At 37.4% G+C, this 13,898-nt stretch overlaps 1 pseudogene; it reads right to left on the bottom strand.

Annotated features, from left to right (window-relative positions):
* Positions 1–2,764: 2,764 nt before the first annotated feature.
* LOC126599667 (uncharacterized) lies at positions 2,765–5,330 on the bottom strand (annotated as a pseudogene).
* Positions 5,331–13,898: the final 8,568 nt, after the last annotated feature.

The following is a 13,898-nucleotide window of genomic DNA, read 5'->3' as shown; positions in this document are numbered from 1 at the left end:
ATTTGTGGATGCAAATTTCTTCCTCCTTGATCTTGGACAAAATTGCACCTACAAAACAATTAATACCTTAGGGTCAAGGCCAAGCGCCTCACGCGCCCATAATGAATGGGGGGGCTTTGGCCGAAGAACCTCCGATGCCAAAGTTAGAAATTAGAGAGAAAAGTGTTTGGAGAGTATTGGGAACTTTGCAAGTGTGTTGGAATGATCTTTTGGTGAAAATGGGAGCCTATTTATAGGGATAGGGTGGCTGGTCCCCTTTGGATGTTTTTTAGGGTGTAACTTATGGTTTAATGTGTGATTTAATGGATTGATTAGGCAATTAATCCATTAATTGGTTAATCAACACATTTTTGGAAAATATTTTGGGGGTTATGTAATTTATATGGGATGTTTTGAAGGTTATGAAATAATTACCTTGTGGAAAATATAGGATGAGGATGGATGAAATAACTTTGAATTTGTTACCTATTTTGGGCACTTTTGATTTGGTTGAAGGATGATTGCCCGCTGCTCACGCGTAGAAACCCCATTGTACCTCAAGGGTATTTTTGCCCTCTTATGTCCAAAAATTCACATGTCGCCTTGTGATTATTTTTGGCTCCACAGGTGCGACACACCTTTCTGGCATGCGGCTTTGACGCCCTCTTGGCACGTCAATCCTTATAGACACGCTTACAACTAATATATGTGATCTCATCACTATTGCTAGATAATTAAAAGTGTTTGGCTCTGAAGATCTAGAATACGTCGCACTTCCATTTCACGTTGTGCTATATAGGGATCGAGATGAGACATAGTGGGAACCAACCACGCTAATTCGCATTGTTCATCATCAACATTGACGTTCTTTCATCTCCCTAACGATAGGAAGACTGCCTCATCAAAGTGAAGATCCGCATATCTAGCGATAATGAGACCGCATGTCAAGGGCTCTAATAGAGAATAATCGAAGGTGAAACATAACCGACAAAAATTCTCAACCTCATTTGCAGACCCATTTTGGTAGGTTGTGGCAGCAATATAAACACATAAATGACATACCCAAACACACGTAAATGCGAGACTCTAGTCTTCTATCTAGTAACCAACTATAACAATAATTAATGTTAGGTTGTGATGGGTTATAGGCGGACAAGTATTGCTGCATGTAAAATTGCATAGCCCTATGCAAAAATCGGAAGCTTAGTGCGCAAGACCAAGGTCCTAGCAATCAATTAAAGACACTTTATGAACATTTTTACGAGACCATTCTAGGTGTGAACATAGGGAACAAGATGTTCAACTTCAATACCTTTAGGCATGCAATAGTCATGCAAAGTCTTTGACATAAATTCTCCAACATTATCCAGTCGAATCGACTTAATCCGATAATTAGGGTGGTGAGCCATCAGCTTAACAATCTACGCCGTGATCTTTGCAAATGCAGCATTGCCCGTGGACAATAGGCAAACATGTGACCAACGTGTCGATGTGGTCGTTGAATTGGTCCTACAAATATCTCCTTGAATCCTTTGGAGGAAAGCAGAATGGTCGACATCAATACTTGTTGGAGATGGTCTTGTGATTAACTGTCCCAAGGAGTAAGCTTGACATGACACATTTAAATGTACAATCTTATTTTTAGTAAAAGGATGCCCCTTGTAACTTTGAGGATTCAGTCATCATATCTCTACCCAGATGTCCTAGATGATTGTGCCAAAGCTTAAGAACTTGCGGGTCTTCCACCTTAGGGCTGGCCACATAGTGGACCTTAGCGGTTCGAATGGTTGTTAGGTACAACCCATTTGGGAGTTGCTCTATCTTTTTTATATGCTTAGTGCCATTATAGGAAGTAATATAAGGATATTCCACTCCTCTTTCTTCGGTGGTTTTGTCTTAATAGCCATTTTCTCTAATATCTTTAAAGCTGAAAAGCATTCTACTAGAAATGTGGAGAATATAACGCTTCATTTATGGTAAACACCATACCATGGGCCTGAGAGAGTTGTTAGAGACGAGATTTTATGCATGAAGTTAGTGAAGTACTTGCATTCACGCAAGATGGTGTCCGTCGTAGCACTATCAACCAGCTAACTAACTTCTCCACTAGACATATGATTGCAAAGACACCGTTTTTGACTCAATCTTCCCTCTAGAGAGACAATTCGTCTTGATAACGTGTTGAAGGAAAATTTGTATGGTGAGGGTAAAGAGGGGACAACAAGAGGGAGAAGGAGAACTCGGGGTTGCGACTCTTCCTCATAGCCCTATGCCTTTATTTATACTAATTAGGTTGCCTTTACTTGCCTCACAAAGAATACAGGTCATAAAGGATTAGATATCCCAAATCCTAATTTTAAATTTGCACAATAACATTCCGAAACAATATTAACTACAACATATTAGAGTTTGCTCCATAAATATAGCTTTTATTCAATTAGGGTGCATACCTTGTGCTTCTTACTGTCAAATTAAAGGCGACTTAGAATCCGCACGAATATAGGATTCCATGTGCCCACCTTTAACATTATTGAACTATTATAGTTGGAATGAAAATTTTTCGCAATTTTTTTTACCATATAACTTTTCATATTTCGTTTTACGTGTCAATAAATCCGTGGATTTGACACCGAACAAAATACAGATAAACATGGATAAACCCCAACAAAATCCATTGCCACCCATTTATAGAGGAAAGAGACAATGATATGTATTCAAACAAAGTAAATGAGAAGGCAACACGTAATGGTAATCACTTGAGGAAGAAGAATACGGGCATCCAATATCAGTAATAACATTGCTGCTTCAATTAGATTCCGTTACTAATTCTTATATCGTAAGTACGTCAGAAAATATGAACCAATTTTATAACATCAGAGTCAGATGAACTAATGTAAGTATGGGTTTTACATTTCTACCTATCTACAACTTGCTGCTCCTAAACTGTATAATTTTGCATCTCACAAGTCCTTTGGATCTGTGGCGTCTGAACCCTCCAATTTGCAGTCCGTTCGTAACGCTGACAACCAAGAGTCCACCTGAAAACGCGACAACTTAATCGTATAGTTGATTATACGGAATTTGACAATTTGGCAGTGGGAAAAAAGAACGCAAGAAATCAACATAGAATGAAGGCATAGCTTTAAGAACACTACACCAAAACAAAGAAAAAACTGGCGTACCTGCGCCTTAGAAGCGCTTGAGCACTCGAATCGCAGTCCTTGACGAGTTAAGATACAAAACGCAGTTCGAGTTCCTTCATCGTCTCGTGTAAAGCTGGGCAAGGGGCTTACTTCAACAATATCAGCTAATAGGGTGGAGTCTTGAGGACTCAAATCTGGAAGAAGAAAGAGCTCATCAGTGGTCAGAATATGTTCAAGTCTGCATGGGAAGAATGACGCTAGGACATCAGGGGACTATGATTCCTTGAATAATGATTCCTTGAATATTTACCCGTGGAAAACAGGTAGAAGAAAATGCACGGCCCTTGCAAGACAACAAAGCGAGGAAGCCAGTCATCAACGTCAGTATCATCAAGGGGGGGAGGTTCCCCTGGTAGTGGTTTCCACCTCTATCAGATCGACAAGAGAGAATATAAGCAAACCATAATTGGCATTATGCACTAAGTACATGCTCAAAGTAAAAATTGACTAGGGGGTGGTCATTACAGTTCGGATGTACAGATAGCCAGAGAGACGAGCAGATCGCAAAATTTCATCAACGTGTTCCAATCTGCATAAAACATAAGCAGTTCATGATTGATATGACGAGGACATAATTTCAGTTCAAAGCCTATCCTAAAAGGGAAACAATTCTGGTCCACTAAAACAAAGGGATATAAGACCTCAGCTAAAAACTGAAAATGTTCAAAAGCATTATAACTATCATGTAGTGTGCAAAGACGCAAATCACATTTAATGGTAAAAGTATCAAGTTCCCTTACTGAGCTTTCAAGTGCGCTTCCTTCTCTTCTAAATCAGCAAGATCCGATCGAAGTGATTCTAGTTCTACAGCAGTTAGCTCAACCTGACAGTTAAAGCAATTCTAGCTGTTAGGGACATGGAATTTTCAGAAGGCTCAATCAAGGAACTGAAAGGGTTACTGAATCAACCTTTTCTTCCCCATCTGTGCTAGACCCCCATGGCAGTCCCCGCAGACTAAAGAATTTCAACATATATGCTTCACTTCTTAATTTTCTCCTACTCCACGAACGGGACCTATGCTACACCCAATAGCTTTAATTTGAATGACCTTATTCTTAAATTTTTTCTTGTTCTTTTATTTTCTCCAAAGAAAAAGAAATACCTCAGATAGTTATCAGTTCTTGGTCGCGAGATAAAGAAGCTATGTCTTGAAAAGAGTCGATATTGGGTTTGGATGCTTTAAAATGACCTGGGACGATCTTTATATTTCCAAGACTATCATCCATGAAGCTTACTTACACTTATAGAAGTGAGGGCAGACCTATGTTCATACCATGTTAATGAGAATCGATAATCAACACGTATAGAATAACAAACTGTAAATTATTATACAATAACTTAATCATCCAACCACAGCATCATATATGTGTATATCTATAGATTCTATGAAGATCAATTGCAGAGAAATATGGTTGTGGATTTCGTGTAATTAACTATGTTGTGGAATGGGAATCCTAGTTTTCGATCCTAGAGTCTAGAAATAAGTTATCTTGCAAAAACATTGAGATGTCATCAAAGAATTTTCATGTGAGGAATACATTTTTTCTGCAACAAATACAACTTAGTCCAAAAGAACAAAGCCTCGTACTAACTACTTTGATTCACCACAGAAATCCTTATTTTGCCTTCTGACCGGCGTCATCTTAATCAACAGCTATCCTTTCTAACTATTTCTTCCCCTCCAAAGTCTTAACCTTGAACTTCTAATAACCACCAAAACATCTGCACTGATCACTCACACTAAATCACATGAGATCCATAGCTATACGTTGCTCTGCAAGTCTGCATCCCCACGTTTTTTTCAGACATTTATTGCAGAAAAACAAAAAGCATATTAATTAACACTTGAAAAATTGAAATACACCAAAAGCAGGTCTTGCAACTTGGATTTAATCACATGAACTCAATTCAACACAAATTAATTAAAAAACGCATAATTCTCCACTGAATGATTTATGAAACTACCAAAAGCTGAGATATTAAAACATGGGGGAGAAGTAAAAGCATTAAAAATACATGATTTGAAGAGCAAAAAAAACACAGCAAGAATCTGTTAAACCAAATCTAATCAAAAGAATCATCATGTTACAAATAAATCTAATCAAAATCAAATAACATAACAATTCCACCAAAAAGAGCAAGATTCAAACTTACATGAATTTGATCGACTGAGTATACAGCATATATACCAAGCAAATTGCAGCATAAAAACAAAGAAATACTTTGGACACAGATAATTGTATTTATTGTATGTAAGAACTAAAAGCTGTGGGCACAGAGAGGGAATCGTAGCCGTACAAGGAAGGAGAGTTTAACAGGAAGACAAGGTAGCCGATGGGAGGTCGGAGGGTCCTTGTGTTCATGGGAAAACGTTTGACCCCATGCGGTGTTGACTATTTGGTAACATAAGTAGTTCAGCTTTAGATGTGATATGACTGTTTTACCCCCGCCGGGACCATGTGATGTTCTACTTGGTTTGCAAATGGATAGATAAACACAAAAGATGATTATATTCCAAACTTTGTAATTATCATGTCTGAAGTGTGATTACCCACCTAGCATTTGTTGGATATAATTGCTTTTATATTTTATTCCCTGATTGGCTTTAAGCGCCATCGTTGTTTTATAACCAAATCCCATGTCATTATTTTTTGTGTTCTTTTGTGCTTTGGGGAATCATCAATTTGAATAATTGATTATGTTGAATTGAGGTGAATATCTAACCATCATGAAATTTGTTTCGGACGTGTTTACTTATTCATAATCAAAATTAAAATAAGGAGTTAAGTTTTGATTATAGATTACTCATGTGTTTATAAGCACAAGTGGTTAAGAGTGAAAACACGAGTGAGACTTAGTACAACATATAAATTAAGAGGGTTGTTATTCCCGTCTCAATATCATATATTCCCACTCGCTTTTTAATGAGAATTTTAATTACAAGTTTTTTTTATTTGTAAAATGACCGATAAAGACCTTAAAAGCTATATAATAATAATATGTTGGATGCCAAAAGGTAACAGGAGCTCGAAACTTACATTGAGTTGTGATATGTATGGACAATATCATATATACTAAAACCTAGTTCGGGTGGGTACTGTTGATGACCAGTGCGATGACTGTTTTGCCCCTCGGTTTATCCTTGCTTTCCTCATTTGTGGTCGGCTTCGTATAGTAAATTTACGGTTTTGCTCTTTTCCATGCTTCTCTCATCTTTCATATGTCAGCTTCGAGTTCGAGAGTTTTCTATTTCGTTTAAACCCTTCTTTCTTTTGCTTCTTCTCTGATCTGTGCGTTATTCTCACTGTTTTTCCCGAATTGTTTGTTTTTCTTCAATATTGTGGTGTTTCGATCCCAAAATTTTTCGTATTTTAAGAGATCTTATTTCTAGTATCTGATTTGTGGAGGGTTTTGGATCCTTTTAAATGTGGGGTTTGATAGAGATATTATGCATGAGTATGAGATTGTGACACTTGGCATAAGATTAGTTAGGTAGTTAGATTAGTTATAATCTTGTGTTCTCTATAAATACCTTGTAAGATTGCTTACTCTCTAAGAAATAATATACTGAAGAATTACATTCAATCTCTCTCTCTCTTCCTCTCTCTCTAAAGCTTCTCTTTCTGTAAAACCTTTATTCTTCTCTCTAGGTTAACATGGTATCACTCGCCGCCATGGCTACCGCCTCTTCGATCCTTAATCAGCTTCTGCTATTGTCTTTGTTAATTGAAGCATTTCCATGCCACAATTGAATTGTGTTGTGTTCTTCTCAGTTTTCTTCTTCTTCAAGATTCTAGGGTTTTGACGCTCTGCAATTTCTGATCGGAACACTCTTCTCGTTGTCATGTGTGTTTCTGCACTCCAGGTGTTTGTGATTTCGCCGCTGAGAGGTATCTTTCTTTCTACCAGATTTTGTGCCTTGATTTCTTGCATCATGGTTACTGCTAGTCAATTGCAACTGCTCCAGTCTCTAATTACTGCACTTATTTCATCACTTCCTACTTCGGTGAATATTAAACTTGATGATTCCAATTACCTAAATTGGAAATTTCAAATGCAATTATTACTTGAAAGTAATGGTATCATGGGATTTGTTGATGGATCTGTCCCGTGTCCTTCTCGATCTGTTTCTCCATCTGGTCCCTCTGGTGTGGATTTGTCAAATTCATCATCTTCTGTTAATTCTGATGCGTATTTGATTTGGATGATGCATGATAGGGCTCTTATACAATTGATCATTGCCACTTTATCTCTAGTAGCTATGTCCTGTGCTATAGTTAGTGTTAGTTCTCGTGATCTTTGGACTCGGTTAAGGGAACAATTCTCTACTGTTTCTTGCACTAGTATCTTTCAATTAAAGTCCAACTTACAAAACATTAAGAAAGGCACTGATACTGTGGCTCAGTACCTCCAAAAGATAAAAGTTGATAGGGATTATCTTACTGCTGCTGGTGTTTCCTTTGCTGATGAATATATCGTGATTTTGGCTTTGAATGGGTTGCCTCATGAGTATAATACCTTCCACACTGTTATTCGAGGACGAGAACAAGTTATTTCTCTCAAAGAATTCTGGTCTTAGTTGCTTGCCGAAGAGGCTATTGTTGATTCCAGTACACCTACACCATTTCTAGCTGCAATGGTTGCTACCAATTCATTATCGGCATCTAAAGGCCCATCTCCGTCTTTTTCCAATGGCTCCAGACAGTCTCATTTTGTTCAAAGGGGATTTAAGCAGTTCAATCAGTATAAGAACAAAGGCAAGGGAAAGTTTAATCAAGATTCTAGAAATTTTAATCACATACCATTTTCTCAACCTCAAACTCATGTGTTTCCAACTTCAGCTCCAAGAGTACTTGGTTAAGCTCCACACTCTTCTTATGCACCTTTTGCTCCATCACTTGTTACATGTCAGCTATGTAATAGTGAGGAACATACAACACCATTTTGTGATTCCCCGCCTCCTACCAGATCGCAATGTCACATCTGTGGCAAAACCAATCATGTCACCTGATTTTGTTTTTACAATGAGAAAGGACGGAACTACATTAGTTCTGCTTCTCACTATTCTCCTATGCCTGGACAGCAATATGGTTCATATCCTGGACAACAATTTGGTTCAAATACTGGACAACAATATGGCTATTCTTCTCAGAGTTCTGGTCCTGGTTATCATGTGTCACAATGCTCACAGCCATCCATGCAAGCTATGCATATTGTCCTGGCTCAACCATCACAACCCTCTACATCACAGGCCACTCCTCAAGTGTGGCTTACTGATTCAGGCACCACCAACCACATGACTGCCGATTTAAACAACTTGTCCTTAGCTTCACCGTATCCATTCAATGAAACAATTCAAACCGTTAATGGTGAAGGTTTGAAAGTATCCCATATTGGTAGTACTGTATTTAACACTTCTGTGCAGCCTATCAAGTTAAATTCTGTGTTATATGTTCCTAAACTATCACATAATTTACTTTCTGTTCACAAGCTCTGCCTAGATAACAACTGCTATCTTATCTTCGATGTTTTTTGCTTCTGGATATAGGACAAAGCCACAGGGAGGATCCTCTTCCGAGGGCTATGCAGTAATGGACTTTATCCCATTCATTCCTTAGCTACTACCACTCTTAGTGTACCTCATCCAAAGCTACAAGCTAAAGCTTTTCTTGGACAACTTGTCAACTCTACTATATGGCATGGTAGACTGGGTCATCCTTCTAATTCCATTGTGTCTTTGATGTTGCATAAGTCAAACATTACATGTGCCAAAGATTCTGTCCCTATTATGTGTCCAAGTTGTTTAGAAGGTAAATTTTGTAAGCTGCCATTTCACATACCTGTCAATAAGTCTGTCATTCCTTTTCAGGTTGTGCATAGTGACCCTTGGGGTCCTGCACCTTGTACATCAGTTGATGGATATCGGTATTATGTTACCTTTATCGATGAATGTACTAGATACACGTGGATATTTCCACTCATCAATAAATCAGATCTTTGTGCCACCTTTATTGCTTTTTATGCTTATGTGTTGAATCAATTTTCTGCTACTGTGAAGATTTTCCAAAGTGATTGGGGAAGAGAGTATTGTAGTAATAAATTTCAGTCTTTTCTAGTTGACAAAGGCATTTCACATAAAAAATCATGTCCATATACCTCAGAACAAAATGGTTTGGCTGAGAGAAAACATCGGCATATCATTGAAACCACCATTACTTTGCTTCGAAAGGCTCAGATTCCTTCTCATTTCTGGAGATTTGCTTGTCAAACGGCCACTTATCTTATAAATAGAATGCCTACTCCTTTACTATCCAATAAGTCTCATTTTGAGTTACTATATGGGAGTGTTCTAGTTCTTTCTCACTTGAAAATTTTTGGGTGTGCCTGTTATCCTCTTCTTAAACCTTACAATAGCACCAAATTACAACCCAAAACTACTGAGTGTGTCTTTTTAGGGTATGCTTCCAAGTTCAAAGGCTTTCTGTGTTATGAGGTGGCTAAACAGCGAATATATGTATCAAGGCATGTATTTTTCTGTGAACAAGAGTTTCCTTTTACAAACTTATTGACAGCATCGAAACTAGATAATGTTTCATTGCCCACATCCTCTGTGTCTTTCCCACTTCCCGTTGTTACATCAAACAACGTGGTTGTTTCACTTGTTTCTACACCATCTCATTCTTCTCCACTTGTCACAGAGTCCATTTCATCTTCCATGCATTCCATACCATCTTCATTGTCACCCTCATCTAGTTTCAATTTACCTGTTTTATCTCAGTCCATTACTGCTGCAGAAAGTGAAAGCCTTACGATCCCTGTGACATCTGTTCATTGTCCTGAGACTCTTCAAGTGGTATTGTCAGTTCCACCTATGAACATACATTCCATGCAAACAAGGAGTAAAAGTGGGATTATCAAACGGAAGACATTTTTCTCTGCTGTACAGTCATCTAATACCACAGATCCGTCTCTGGTTGAACCTACTTCTCACAAGTCAGCTCTTAAATGTCCAGTTTGGTTGACTGCTGTCAAAGAAGAGATTGATGCTCTTCATAGAAGACTTGGAGCTTGGTGTCTTTGCCTTCCAACAAGAATTTGGTTGGTTGTAAATGGGTGTTCAAGATTAAGAAACATTCTAATGGTACTATAGCTCGACATAAGGCTCGGTTGGTAGCTAAAGGGTTTAGTCAAGAACCTGGGATTGATTATACTGAGACTTTCAGTCCTGTTGTTAAACCCACAACAGTGCGGATAGTGTTGGCCTTAGCTGCTCATTTCAATTGGCCTCTCCAGCAGTTGGATGTCAAAAATGCCTTTTTACATGGCATTTTGCAAGATGAAGTCTATATGGTGCAACTTCTAGGTTTTGAAGACCCTACCTATCCTAATTTGGTCTGCAAACTACATAAATCTCTTTATGGTTTGAAACAGGCTCCTTGAGCCTGGAATGAGCGTTTCACTGCATTTCTTCCTCAGTTGAGGTTCACCACTACGTATTCTGATTCTTCATTGTTTGTGAAGACTGTTGGTTCCGCATTGGTTATTTTGTTGCTCTATGTGGATGATATTATCATCACTGGCAATGACTCCCTGGCTATTCAACAGGTTATTCAGTCCTTGACTTATGAGTTTGATATCAAAAACCTCGGTCCTTTGCACTACTTTTTGGGTATTCAAATCTCTAGCACTGCAAATGGGTTGTTTCTTTCACAGCAAAAGTATGTCAATGATCTGTTGGTTAAAACAGAAATGGTTGACTCTAAGCCATGTGATACACTTTGCCTGCCTTATCATCGACTCCTCAAAGATGATGGTGAACCATATAACAATCCTATACATTATAGGAGTGTTGTGGGTGCTATGCAATACTTAACCTTTACCAGACCCGATATTGCCTTCTCTGTTCATCAGGTGTGTCAGTTTATGCAGTGCCCTATGGTTTCACACTATACTGCAGTCAAAAGGATTCTTAGGTATCTTAAAGGTACCATGACATATGGATTGTCTTATTCCCATTCTGCTTTAGATATTAAAGCCTTTAGTGATGCTGATTGGGCAGGGGATCCTAATGATAGGCGATCCACAACTGGGTTAGTTGTTTACCTAGGTAGTAATCCCATTTCTTGGTCTTCTAAAAAGCAACAAACTGTCTCCAAATCGTCCACAGAGGCATAATATAGGGCCTTGTCTTCCACGGCTGCAGAACTTGATTGGATTAAGCAACTCTTGAGTTTTATGCAGATTACAATATCTTCTGTTCCTATATTGTTCTGTGATAATATGTTGGCCATTGCTTTATCTTTCAATACAGTTCAACATCAACGCACCAAGCACATCGAAGTTGATGTTCACTTTGTTCGCGAACGCGTTGCTCAGAATCATCTTCATGTTCAGTTTGTATCTTCCAAGGAACAGTTTGCAAACATTTTAACTAAGGGGTTGAATGCTCCATTGTTTCACACACATTGTAACAATCTCATGCTAGGATCATCCACGCATGAGTTTGCGGGGGGATGATAGAGATATTATGTATGAGTATGAGATTGTGACACTTGGCATAAGATTAGCTAGGTAGTTAGATTAGTTATAATCTTGTGTTCTCTATAAATACCTTGTAAGATTGCTTACTCTCTAAGAAATAATATACTGAAGAATTACATTCAATCTCTCTCTATTCCTCTCTCTCTAAAGCTTCTCTTTCTGTAAAACCTCTATTCTTCTCTCTAGGTTAACAGGGTTGTGTGTGTTTTGTCCAGCTTCATAAAATTGGTCTCTGTTTCTAGAGTTGTGATCAGGAAGGGCGAAGATTTGGCCCTTTTTACGTTCGAATCCATCTGGGATTGACGAGATTCAGAGTACTTATTATCAAATTGGTCGCACAGACCACTACGAGGAAGACATCCTCCAAACCCTCTACATAAGCATCGAGGTAAATCCTGCTTCTGCTCTGCTTCACAAATTATTTGTTATTTTCCGTAATATATTTTGATTTCTAGAACCCTCTACATAAGCATAGAGGGAGATGATGACATAAAGTATTAAGTTTAATTGTGATTTTAATTTTTTTAATGCTGTTAGTAGATGAATCCATCTGTTGGTTGAACTGATAGGTGTAAAAAAATGAATATGCCAAGATGTAAATAATTGGAGGTTTATGGTATTTTGCAGGTTTTTTGTTGGTTCGTGGTTTTGGCAGTTTTGATTTCGTGAGAGGCATAGAGAGTATACATTGAGACAAATAGGTGGGAAGACAGAACAAGGGAAGGGGAAAATGAGAGAGACACGGGTTGGGCCATTTTTTAAAATTGATTTGGGGTTTTGTTTGGGTTTGTGGTTGTGCTGTTTCTGTATTTAATTTGGTATGTCATAGTTTGGGGTTGAGTCGTTATTTTTTTGGACATTATGATCTCATTTGTGATTATCAAGTGCATAATGGTTAATTGTAATTTAAAATTAGGGGAATGGCTCCAATTTTGTTAGTCAATTAATTTAATTTTTTGTGTATCCCAAGCTTCGAATTGATTTCCTGCATCATTGTTTAGTTTTATTCACTGAGATTTGAATGGTTAATTTTTTTACCTTATGACCTCATTTGTGATTATCAATTGTACATAATGGTTAATCGTAATTTTCAATTCTTTACGTTGTTAATGGTTAAAATTAGGGGCATAGCTCCAATTTTGTTGTTCAATTAATTTAATTTTTTGTATATCTCAAGCTTCTAATTGATTTCCTGCATCATTGCTTAGTTTTATTCACTGAGATTTGAGTGGTTAATTGGATCAAACTCTAATGATTTTCCCTTGCAACAGTTGTGGTCCTCTGTTAGGACTTTCCTGGCAAAGAGTATATTTTCCATTTTAGTTGGTCAGTTGCTCGATCACAAATTTGCAAATAGCTCTGGTGGTGCTATTATTTTTGGGTATGTTTTCTGTCATTTTCCCCCTGTTTGATCACGCATTTATGAATGTTGGATTTAAATGTGTTTATTTTTGGGAAGAAATGAGACGGCTGGTTAGAGTTTTAGAAACCTTTGTTTTTCTTGCGTTTTATGTCAATGAGAAGGAGGAAAACATTGATCTTAATTGTAATTTTAAGTTCTTTACACTGTTAGTGTTGAAACCTCTGTTTTGTAGACAAATAGCTGACATGTGAACATTTGCAAATCCATGTTATTTTCTAAGTTGTTTTTTATTTTCCAATGTATTTTTTTTCTTCATATCAACCTGGATGAAATGATTGTTGGTGGTTTTTAACCAGATGCTTGGTTTCAAAACGATTAATCCTGTTAAGAATAAATAATTGCTTGGGGTATAAAATATGTATTGTAATTGTTTTCGGTTCGTATTGTTGATGCCTTGGTCAATCTAACCATAAAAATAGAGTGGATTTTGGTTTCTTTGACTCTTTTGTTTGCTTTGTTTGTTGTTTGGAGCTAAGCTTAAAATACTTATACAAATACTTGACAAGAAAGGTAATAGTTAGGATTAGGTTAGTGTTTATGCAATGATAACCATTGACAATTAATTCTCTGGTGGCTTATTTCATGCTTTAGTTTGGAAACTTTTATTTTTGTTATATATAGAATACTGGCACGGCGTGTAAATACACTATCAATGGGCTTCTAAATAATATTTTAATTTTTAGAAATAATAGTGAATGAGAAAATAGCATATTGAAGCTTATTTTAAGAATAATTGTAGGTGGAGAAATAAC

This window comes from Malus sylvestris, chromosome 14 (assembly GCF_916048215.2).
Source record: "Malus sylvestris chromosome 14, drMalSylv7.2, whole genome shotgun sequence".
In the NCBI taxonomy this organism is placed as follows: Eukaryota; Viridiplantae; Streptophyta; class Magnoliopsida; order Rosales; family Rosaceae; genus Malus; species Malus sylvestris.
The sequence above is the reverse complement of the archived record's forward strand: the minus strand, read 5'-3'. Positions and strand labels throughout refer to the sequence as shown.